This window comes from Dermacentor variabilis, chromosome 1 (assembly GCF_050947875.1).
Source record: "Dermacentor variabilis isolate Ectoservices chromosome 1, ASM5094787v1, whole genome shotgun sequence".
Taxonomy (NCBI): Eukaryota; Metazoa; Arthropoda; class Arachnida; order Ixodida; family Ixodidae; genus Dermacentor; species Dermacentor variabilis.
Window position 1 is genome coordinate 173,001,762 of NC_134568.1, and position 12,428 is coordinate 173,014,189.

The window sequence follows — 12,428 nt, forward strand, 5'->3', positions numbered from 1 at the left end:
AAACATGAACAATGCATCAGATTAACCGTTGCATAAGATGAAAGTAAACCCAATGCACGCATCGCCGTTAGTGTTTTGCACTTAAATAACTGGTTTGCGAAAGCGTTATGGATTCCAACATGTGCGCTGCATATGCATAATGTTTTCTTGCCTGAAGACTTCATATTCAAATGTAAATGCTTTGAAAACTGTAAAGATAGTCACTTTAGACGCTGCTTTTACGACATATAAACAAACGTTTGCATCTTGAGCACGACAAATTACACCCCGTTCGATGTTTACTCCACGTAAATCTTCAAACGGACTGGCGCTTCATCCTATAATCCTGCGTAACTGAACGAGGATGTCTGTCAGACTTTCGCGAGTGTTTCAACAGGAGGGCCCTGTTCAGAGAGGATGTTCGTGCTGAAGTTTATGGCAGTGAACTGACTGCCACTAGTTTAGGAATTCCTTTGCTTTCTTTTATTCTCCAACCTGCTATTGACATTAAAACTAACAACGCTTTATAGATTTAAATGTTTTTTGAGTATTCATAAGACTGTATTTTGTCCTTCTAATTGCGCTTTCCTATTTTTTAGGTTTCCACTTTTCAAATTACCCCGCTTAACGTATACCATTCGATCTGTCCTCGTTTCCTTATTAGTTTTTTTTTTTCCGCCTCGCATAGCAAATCGTCCGTTTAATTGGCACTTTACCGTGTGTAGAAAGACATGTGTGCTCTGTAAAAACTAGAAATCAGCGCGGAAAAGAAAGCAACGCGAAGAGAACACAGGAGGAGCGCTCACTTTGTGTTGATTCTTCGTGCTGCCGTCCTTATCCACGCTAACTTCAAGTAGACATCCATTCCAACTAGTCCGACTTTCTACTTCTCTACGAAGTTCTACGTTTTCAACAATCTGCTGCGCTTTTTTTTTCACGATTTGACTCTTGGCTCATTGTGCAGTTTCTTTTTTATTTGGCATGTATATGAAAAGAGATGGTGCCGTTTTTAAAACTTTACGGTGGCATTATTAGCTTTCTTGTACGTCCCTCGTGAAAGAAAGAGGGAGGTTGTGATCGTACATTATTGCTGAGGTAAATGAGTGAAATCGCGCGACGGCAATGTCATGTCTGGATAGGTAACAATAGCTTGATATGGGTGAGTAGATTCATCATGACAGTACGTGTTGATAAAGCAGCGCTGTGGACCATGACAAAAAGTATGCAAACGACAGGACGGGCGCTGAACTCCAAACTAGAGTTCATTTCAATTGGCCGGCTATCTTATACGCACTGCGAATCAGGCACACATCGCCATACAAATGATTGCTCAGTCATTGAATGCACAGGTCCGGATGCATGGAAAGAAACCACACTTGTTCTTCATGCAGCGCCAAAGAAGGACAGTTGGCACCAAAGACACCATATGCACGTCTAATGTTGTGAATGAAATACCCTTAGGTTGTGGACGCGTTCATACAGGGCAGACGGGCCAGTGCTTCAACGACAGGGCAAGACAGCACAATAAGGACATTCGAAAAGGATACGGCTGAACGTTCGTTAAAAAAACTGTGCACGTACACCCGTGTTTGCTAGCTCATTAAGTAAATGAAGAACCCAGACAGAACGGGAAATAGTTGAGGCGTATTATTTCGTGAAAGCAGGTGGTAAGCGTTTTAGTTGTCCTTCTTTGGCGCTGCCTTGCTTGACACGTTAAGTATGCCTGTGTATTCTTCGATTACTTAGAATACACAGGCACACTTCACGAGTACTAGGTGGCGCGCTTGATAGTAACACCAGGTAACCACAACCCGCTTCCATTATATGTATTCATGGGCACTGGTGCTTTGTGCCTGTCATACTCGTCTTTTATTTCGTCTTGGGCGATGAAACTCGCTTCCCGATGTCGTGCGTGCATTATTTCGTATGTGTATCTTTCTTATATATGCACCTACCCATCTCAGATGGCGTCGCGGCCACGTGTATGTTTGGAGCTCTGCGCAATGTATAGGGACTCAGTGTGGCGCCAACTTGTACTGGCCTTTTATCTCTATATGTTAGTGTATGTATAGGACTTACGCTCTAGTTTCTTTAGAACCTATGACGTTGTTTCTTCTTACAGTACTTTTATTGATATTATTGTTACTATTATGTGAAAAGGAGTAACCATCACCATTTATAGAATGAATGCATCTCGTTAGTTTATTTTCAGTTCCGGATTCAGGAACAACGCCAACAAGAGCAGCAAAGAAAGAAGTCCAGGAGCAACAAAATTTGGGAGCCCAAACACAGGCGCGATTATACTGTTAATTTACGGGTAGACAGAAACAACTAAAACACTGAACAACGTGGCACACAAAAGGCGAATCACCCATGTCAGCGATGCCTTACAGCTTCGAAAGTACTCGGGTTCAGAAGGAAAACGTAAGTCTCCAGGGTGGTAACTTTTAGTTAGAACGAAAAACTGCCCTCTGTCGTCCCCTAGGGTCTGCTCACGCAAAATATTCGCTTATTATTAGCTGGTCAAAAAAATCCACTCCTAAAGAAGATTTCTCAGATGGTAGCGCTTTATGAACGAGACGTCTGGAGTCTTCGTTAAAATGTATTGGGGATCGTTTCTGACCTTCAAGCCAGCTGTATAACTAGACTTTATTTTAGTTGAGTCCGAGGCTAATAACGGCCAGCTTTCAAGTAGACACTTCTAAATCTTACACGTGAAATATATTTCATGGCAGGTTCTGCGTACCAGCTTCATAAATAAATACAAAAATGGATTTGGAATATTGTCCGATCATGGGGGGGGGGGCCGGTTTCTTTTTTTCTCTCTTTTTTTCTTTTTCCTTTTTTTGTATAAGCTGTAATTACCAAAGATTATCTTAGCATGGTGTAGAACAAGGTCGTGTATCATTGGCAAGTATGTTGTTAAAAATTAGGCTCGGGGTAACAACAAAAAAGAAAGAAAAAAGAACACACAGTAGTAACATGTGCTGCTGAGATATTGTGGCACACACATCAAATTGTTCATACACTGAGAGAGAAAAAGAACATTCTATAACACAATAACTACAGCACCCATAACTACATAACAAAAGTACAGAATAACTACCGCACAGTAACTACAGTACATCGAAACAAAAGGCATAAACAATAGAAGGCTGTATAGTTTTCAAATTTAGAAAGTTTGAAAGTTTATTTGACATAATGAATGTATACAATTGCAAAGTACACACTTTTGGGACCCAACAAATTTGTTAAAGGCTCCCTACTATATTTAGAGCGTTATATGGAAGAGATGATTCGAACATTATTTAAAACAGATAACTACACGGCACCAAATATTCATGAAAAAGATGGAGTTGACAAATTCGCGGAGTTCACAAATAATTACGTAATTACGTATGTACCAACAAGATTAGGGCTCCACGCTTGCGTAACATTTACCCCGAAGATTCGCACAGCGCAAGAGTCAGGGACTGCTTGACTTCGACGCTTACAGAATCCGCGGGGTAAATATTACATGAGAGTATAGAACGCTGAGCACGACACTCATTTCCGATTACATTGCGCAGAGTACCTCCTACCAATTCCGTGCGGCAATGCCGTATGAGCCTGTTGTCAGTAGTGCATCGGTACGTGTCCTGCGCAGTTATAACGAGCAGTTTCTCCCTCATATTCCGTCTGGTAAGTTAGGCCCGAGCTGATCACTGAAGGACCGAGTGAAGAAAGAAAACATCCCGGGCGTCGTGCGCAAGATCCGCTGTGAGGACTGCGATAACGTGTGGAAGGGCGATGGAGGCAATTTTCAAGAAGCGCCTCCAGAGAGGAGAACATGAAAGATGAAAAATAAAATAATAAATCGTTTTCAGCGCCCTCATTGAAAACGCAGAAAGCACGCAGCACGAGATCATTAGGATCCGGCTTCGGTTATCATCAGAAGAGTTAACTGAGGGCGACGGCAGTATCTGGAATTCTGGAATCTGCATCTGTATATCGGAATATGGAATGGCATGGAATCTGGTGACAGCAGATAGGAAGCTGAATCAGAACAACGCTCATCTTGCGCCTGCTACGCAAAACGTTCGGAAAGATTGCTGAAACAAAGCTAAGCTCGATGTTTTCGGGCTTCTTAGTTATCTGGTTTCCATGTGGCAGCCGAAATAGATTTTAACCCCTTTAACAACAGGTCTTAGGCTAGCGTTGCACTGTATAAATTCGTAAGACCACGGTACTGAATATAAAAGATATCCGTGTTCTTGTTGTTTAAAATAACATTTTTTTTTTCCGCCGAGCTCTGGTCGCATAAAAAGACGTTGTCGCACAAAGGTCTCTTTCACATCCGCCGGTTACTCATTCAAGTACCTCATCTACATTCCTTCTTCGGGAAATTTATCCTAGATATATAAGAAAGAAATCACACCCTGCCTCGCTTTAAGGCAAATATTCATATTCCATACGCTGGGGCGTGTGGAATATGGATGGAAAACCGCCAGTATGGAAGACCGCGACCGCAGGAAGAAAATAGCCACGAGTTCAACCTAATTCCGGCGCTGGAGTTGGTACCGAGATAAAAATGAATGAATCCGACTCAATAGAAAACGAAGGACTTAGCATTCTGTGCCTTAGCCTGTGCGAGGGGCAATTTATTCATTCTCGTGCCCGCATTTACTCATCCCGTGATGCTCTCGCTCCTCTTTGTTTCCGGCGACTTCTGTTCGCATTTCTTTTCGAATCTTCTAGCTTCTTTCTTCGGCAGCGCAGGGCGCTGGCCGCCACCGAGAGGCCGCTTCCACAAAACGACCGGTGGAGCCGGTCGGTTCGCTGGGATCGCGCTGTTTCCGTTCTGCTCCTGCCAACAGCCGCTGGGTGCCAGAAGGAAAATTTCAAGTTATCCGAGCCTTCGCTTGGCGCAAACATGTCGTCATGCCAGGGCGCAAATCCGATTAAGCACGCTTTTGAAGCGCAGGTTTCTGATTCCTTGATAGTGCCTTTTCTCTCTGTTTCTCCCTCTCTCTTTGACGAGCAGCTTGCATATTGATCTGGACAAAAAGGAACGTCGTGATCCTTTTAGGGCACCTTGAGCTCTCGGGGCAGAGCACGCCGACTATTGATTGGAATGAAAAGTTCATGCGAGAAGTACAAGGAGCGAGTGAACTCTCCGCGCACGCACGAGAAAGAGAGAAGGGCTGCCGAGATCCGATTTCTTCGCCAAAGAAGACAGGAGATTCTGTGATTTCGAGGACCATTCGATGAACCTCCAAGATTATTTAAAATGTTAGCTCTATGTAGGGTTGGTATCCGAACTTATGCTCTGCCGGGTGTCTCTTGCAGTTCACGACGTACGATTTGCCCTTGTTCTTCACTTGCTTTATTTGGTTATTTTTTGACGGCACTCCCTGGCCTCTTGCAATCCCAGTAGGTGTTCGGGAAATCAGGCTGGGGGGAAAGCGGTAACTTTGCGCGTGTAGGTCACTCTATTGGCGCCCGAGTTTTTCTAGATACTGTATTCCGGCGAGTGCCCCCTTACAAGTGACTTTGTTCTGTGAAGTAAAATGCTGTGTATTGCGGTGTGAAGTAAAATGCGGTGTATAAAATGCGGTGGCCCGGTAAGAGAAGAAATGCTGAGCCCTGAGGATAGGCTGTTCATGTGAGGTGGCATTGGGGGGGGCTCACACTTTGCGCTGTGTCCGACCCCGTTCTCTTGGTTGGTATTGTCCGTACATCACGTGATGTGATTTCATCACGTGATGTGATTGATGTGATGTGACTAACTTCCTTTAGCGTCTCCTTTAATTTTCACGAAGCGTTCTGCATCTGGCTCGTTTAACAAGTGCCAGCCAACTCAAACGTTTGAGTTCTGGTTATTTTCTTCATGTGGTGTATTTGAGTGATAGTCTTTCTTTCTTCCGTCCTTCTTTCTTGCTTTCTTTCTTTGGTACTTTGTTTGTTTGTTCATTTATTGTTATTGTTTTCCGGTAGCACATATTTGATTGTTCCGGGACTTCTTTTTTCTCTGACTTTTTTCAGTTTTATCGCTTCACATAGTTTACAAATTTCTTTCTATTATATTTTTCCATCTCTTTTTTTAAGTTCTTATTCATAACCAGGAGATTCATCGTTTATTAACCAAGGCGACCTTGCCGTTCTATGGTGACGTTATGGCAGTGCAAAAAAAAGGGAAACGGTTAGCTCTAACGATGACTAAACGGATTAAAATAATAAAGATTGTTGTTGGGATGCATTCTATGGAAGTGACTCATTCTAGACTTTTATAGAGTAGAACTACTCACAGTCTCCGAGGCATCATCAAAAACCGCACGGCGACAGTCACTCATTCATGCTTTCCGTATACCAGTTCTTTTTTTACTCGAAATCGTGGCAAGGAAATGCGGTTCCTCGATGCCCTTCACGTATCCGAAAAACACGCATTGCGTCAGCAAGCGCACAAACAAAGGAAACAAGTGACGTCTTTCTTTCAATGTTGTTTTTCCTAGCTTGTCTTCTATTGGACACAACACCCAGCATGCCGGCTCACAGCTTCCAGATGGTCGCTTCCCTTTCTTTGTTTCCATGGTCAAGCATCGCAGTACACGGAGCTCACAGACAAGCCCGTACAAGCTGAGGAAGGCCATCAATCATGAGCAGTTTCCTGAATGCATGACTCGAGCCAACAAATAAGTGCACCGAGGGCGAGTGTGTGGCATCCCGTGGGTCCGCGGTTCCCGAATACTAATCGCAGCCACGTCCACCCACCTATTACATCCTAACATGCTATATACAGTGAGGTTCCGCCCCATAATATAGAATAGCGCAATACTAGATTATAATGACGCCCTGGAGCTCCTTTCGTAACATAAGCGTTTGTCCTCTATATCTTCTTTATCTATATAAGTGTTTAACTGTGGCCAAGAGAGAAATAATTCGAGGCAAAAGAAAAACGCCTTTGAACGATCCATCAGCGAGCTGAAGTAGAGCTGCGGCCTCACGCAGTCCAAGACACATTCATAAAATAACAAGAGAGAAGCTATTCCACTCTGAAGTTGGCTCACCAGAGAAGCTGTGGCACATCACACAGGGTTAGACAAGGGTACATGCATTTATTTTCATAATTTAGTAACGATATTGACGATTGCTTTGTGATTACGGTGATATACACTGATTGGTTCGGTTACAGCCTTAGACTCTTGGCCGAGTTTAAATCTATACACCACCGTTGTTGAGTAGTTGAACGACTTGGATTGGTGTGTCACTTCAAACCAAATTCTTCTAGAATAAACCGGGCGTATCATTTCTTGTCTGGTTTGGAAATGTGCACATTGAAATCTCGAACAGTGATTACAGGGGTAGTGTCATCACGGCTAACAGAAGCAAAGTGCATGGTCATGAAATTGCCGATATCGCACTTCGGTCTGCCTGGAGATACATACACAGTGGATATCACAATTCCGTGTTTCGTTTGTACGGCCCAGACATCCCCCCAATCGGTGGCGTTGTCCTCTTGTGAGTCAACGGTGTATGGTTGTACTTACATACATGTTGTCCTTTGCGTGTATGACAACGCCTCCTGCTCGTGAGTTCACGTGCCGTTCACAAACAATTCCAGTATGCCCATCGACTTGAAAGACTGCATCTTGAATTATTATTATTATTATTATTATTATTATTATTATTATTATTATTATTATTATTATTATTATTATTATTATTATTATTATTATTATTATTATTATTATTGCAGTAGGCGGCAATTCAACAACCAGACATTGGCGTATATATTTTACAGGCTCGCACTTGCTATCATCAGGGACGTTTCTACCTCTGGATCGGGCCTTCCTCCTGATTTCGAGCCATTGCCACTTGGGACACGTCATCGCAGAAGTCTTTTTGGGAAAGCCAACTAACTATCCTCTGGAAACCCTAGCAGAAGAAACGCCTTCCTAAACAACCTGCAGCGCAATATACTCTGCAGTCGGAGGCCATTCAACGACCAGACATTGACGTATATATCTTACAGGTACTGTACTTACCTTGTCGAATGGCCAATAGCCTTACCTTGTAAGGCTATTGGCCGCCGACTGCAGAGTATGTCTTGTTGAGTGGTATTATGGACAATTGTATTGTTTGTAACAAACTGCTACCCGATGATGGTCGTTTTATTAATGGTTCGGAGTGCGGGAGCCCTTATCATTTGGGACAACGATGCTGAGGTATAGTTCAGAATACTTTCCCAGCGAAGAGTCAATGTAAACGTGAATCATGGGTGAGCAAAACATGTCGCGCGGTAAAGCAACGAGGGGGGCAGGCTCACAGTTTACGAGTACGACTCCACCAGAAGACACTTCAGAAACTACGCTAACATCAGAGCTGGCATGTATTAAGCGAACTTTAACCACTTTGCTGACTTTACATGGAAAAGCAGACTCTCTGCTCCTCCTGAAAGCTGAATTCACAAATTTGAGTATGGCAACGAAAGACCTAGAAGAAACAGTCTCCTTTATGTCTAAACAATACGACGTGGTGCAGCACAGTTTTCAGCCAGTAAAGAGCGGGAAGCTGCGCGTGAAGCACAAATTGCTGACCTGAAAACGCAACTGGAAACACAAGCGGAGCAGCTTCAGCAGCTGCAACAGGATCTAAATGAAAGCAAACAGTATGGCAGAAAAGTGAATATGGAAATTGAAGGGCTACCTGTAAAACACGAGGAAAACCTAAAAGAAGTCTTATCGAACATAGCCAGTAAACTGGAGCTATCAGAATTCTGTAGCTCTGATACCGAGGTGGTGCATCGCTTACCCAAAAAACATAAGACGAAACCGGCACTACTAGTACATTTTTCTTCCATTGAGCGCAAGATATGCGTGGTTTGATGCGCGGGCGAAGCGAAGACGCTTGCATCAAAATGTACAGCTACCGAGGCTTTTCATCAATAATAATCTGACAAGAATCAACCTAAATCTGCTCTGGCAAGCTAGAACTACAGCAAAAAAAAAGAGCTACAAATTTTCATGGGTTAAGGGCGGAAATAATTTCGCGAGAAAGGACGAAAGTGCGCCCCTGATATGAGTTAAAAATCTAGCCGATATGTTTAAAATTTCATAAGCGACATGGCAACAAATTTTTCCGCTGTTTCAAATTTCAATGAGTTCAAAGATATATTTGCTACCAGCCGTTCATACGGCTTCACAGTAATTAGTATTAATATCAGAAGCCTAGGAAAACACGGGGAGGAATTTAGGGAGGTAGCGGAATCAGTCGCAGATGTAGTAGATGCATTTATAATAGTGTAAACAAATGTACCACAGGATTGCATTAACATGTATAAATTAAAGGGTTACAAAGCCCATTTTATGCCACGACAGAAAAGACGAGGAGGTGGTCTAGCGTCGTTTGTTAAGACAGGATATGACACTGTGGTTACGGACATTTGTTTAAACGACGCCGAAAGTTTGACAGTAAAAATCACGCTTACTAACACAGAATTATTGCTGCTAGCTATATAGCGTCCTCCTGATAACAGTGTCACACGATTCTTAGGTGAACTTGAAGAAATGTTAGAAGGCCACAAAGCAGCAGACAAGATTTGTTTGGCGGGTGACCTAAACATTAACATATTGAACACTAGTTCAACTACTGTGTCGGATTACCTCTCCATTTTATCAACCTACGGCTTACAAGTCTCTATAAATCAACCTACGAGAGAAGAACTCTTGCAAAATAGACTAGTATCCTCCTGTCTAGAGCACATAGCAATAAGAACACCGAATTATTCATTAGCGGCATGTATCATTAGGCAAAGGATGGCGGATCACTATTTTGTCGCATGTCGCCTTAATGCACTTTTACCCCTGGCCGAAAAGGACAAGTTAGAAGAAAAACGTAATAATCAACTGGAAGTGCAGATTTTCAATAGGAAAACATTTGACCATTTGATTGCACAATTTGACTGGGCGCAAATGATTGAGGATTCTAATTATGCTAAAGTTTATGAAAAATCTTGTGAAAAGCTAAAAAAGTTTGAGCTTTGTAGTATGTACACAATAACCAAAAAACAAAGGAAACGTTTGCCCTGGTTTACGGCCGACATTATTAGAGCTATTTCCTACAGAGAATGGTTGTGGAAAATGAGCAGGCATGCGCCGAAAGATGAAGGCTTGAAAACGGAATATAAGATTGCGCGGAATAGGGTCGTTGCCCTCTTGAGATCAGCATAACGGCGGTATTTTTTAGGTAGATTTATTCAAGCACACAAAAATTCTACAAAAACTTGGGCTTTAATAAATGCGCTCCGAGGCAGTACTGCGGCACCTGCGAATTTCTTAGAATCCTTTTCAGAGAAGCCAGATATAGTGGTAGATAATTTCAATAATTTTTTCACGCGTTTTTCTAACACTGCGCAGTCGCAGAGACACACTTGCTCGCTCAAGCAATCTGTTGAAGCATCTGCTTTTTTGCCCACGGTGTCGAAGGAAGATCTGAGGCGAATAATTTTCAGTTTCCGACCTAATAAACAACCAGGTATAGATGGGCTGGCTGTGGCCACACTAAGAAGAAATTTTGACGCACTAGCAGACATACTGCTTTTTGGGATTGATGGTTTTATAGGCACTGCATCAATTCCGGAGACATTAAAAATAGCGATTGTTAACCCACTGTATAAAGGAGGAAAAACAGATGAAGTTAAAAACTATTGGCCTATCTCTGTTTTGCCTATACTCTCCCAAATACTGGAAACGTTTCTGCTTAATTGCATGACTTCCTTGTTAAAGAAATTTTCAATCCTAACACCAAGACAGTTTGTATTTGTTGCTGAGCGAGGTACTATTACACTGTTAGAAGAGTTCACTGATGAATTATATTCTGCTCTAGATAAGAACCTGTAAAGTTGAGATTTCTTTCGGATTTAGCAAAAGCTTTCGAAACTGTAAATCGCGACATTTTATTGGAAAAGGTATTTCGTTTGGGTTTCAGGGGACCCTTTTTTGATCGTATTGCAATTATTTACATGACAGGTCACATGTAGTCATGGGTAATAAAGAAATTGTTAGCGCTAGGAAATATATTACAGCTGGGGTTCCACAGGGATTCGTGTTGTCCCCTCTCTTATTCAATTTATTTATGAACGGCTTTCCTACGATAATGACAAAAGCTGCTGTGTATCAATATGCAGATGAAACGGTTTTACTCACGCGTCATATGCGTTATGAGGAAGCTATTAACGCCCTACAGAATGCAGTTCATAAGGCCATGCAATGGTCTGAAAAAAATTGTGTATATATCTATACTAAGAAAAGCGAAAGCATGTGCTTCCGAAGTCCACTAAAAACTAAACAAAATAAGCTTGCCAATATTTATACCTGATGAACATTCTATTTCATGTAAATGTACTGGTATAGAATATGTGGAGACATTCAAATACCTGGGTATAACGTTCAACAGCGGCATGTCTTGGCAGCATTACATGGCGTTTTTATGTGGCAAACTACGGAGTGTTGCATATCTATTTTTCAACATAAATGGTTTAGTACCTCTACCAGTCAAGGAAATAGTTCATGCACTAGCGTCCAGAGTGCTGAAGTATGGGATAACGGATCTTCGCCTTTTGCGCTGAGCGCTGGAAAAATCAGATTGATAAACTACTAAAAAATATATTTAGAAAATGTTCCTTATGGTACTGCACTGCATGGCATTATAATTTTTCATTAATTAGGATTTCGCACATTCCAGGATTTATTTACCAGAGTGGTTATTATGCGGCATAATTGGAACGATGAATTCAAAGAGGCATACCATGCAGCTGGATTGTTACGGAACAAAGAACGTTTTAAAGTACCCTATTCCACTACTAAGTAAGGAGAAGCAAGAAGAAGGTTGTACATCCCAAAAATATTTAATGATTTGGCTGAGGAATTCTTTTTGGCAACTTGAAAAGACAGTTGAAGAAATAATTGATGAAATGTTGAAATTCAGTTCTCATCCTTTACTTAAAGTTGTTTGTGTGTTTGCCTTTGTTTACTACATCCTTGTCTATTAACCGGTTAATACTACCAACCATTCTTCTGAAAGTTGCAAAAAAATGTGTTATTATGTAAATGTCTACTTTTTCACCCATAATGTGACCACATCGCTGTAACGACTATGCAGGGCCTAGTCGCACAGGTCCTCGTGGACAGGCCCGTTTCTTTGTTTTGCTTTTGGATGTATGTAAGTAAACTATTATTATTATTATTATTATTATTATTATTATTATTATTATTATTATTATTATTATTATTATTATTATTATTATTATTATTATTATTATTATTATTATTATTATTGTTGTTGTTGTCGTTGTTGTTGTTGGCGGATTGCTTGAAGCCTGCTTCACCTCCGCCGCAGGCGGAGGTGAAGCACCTTTCCACGGTCAGCCCACGGTCACCGTTTCTATTGTTGACATACGGACACGAAACATG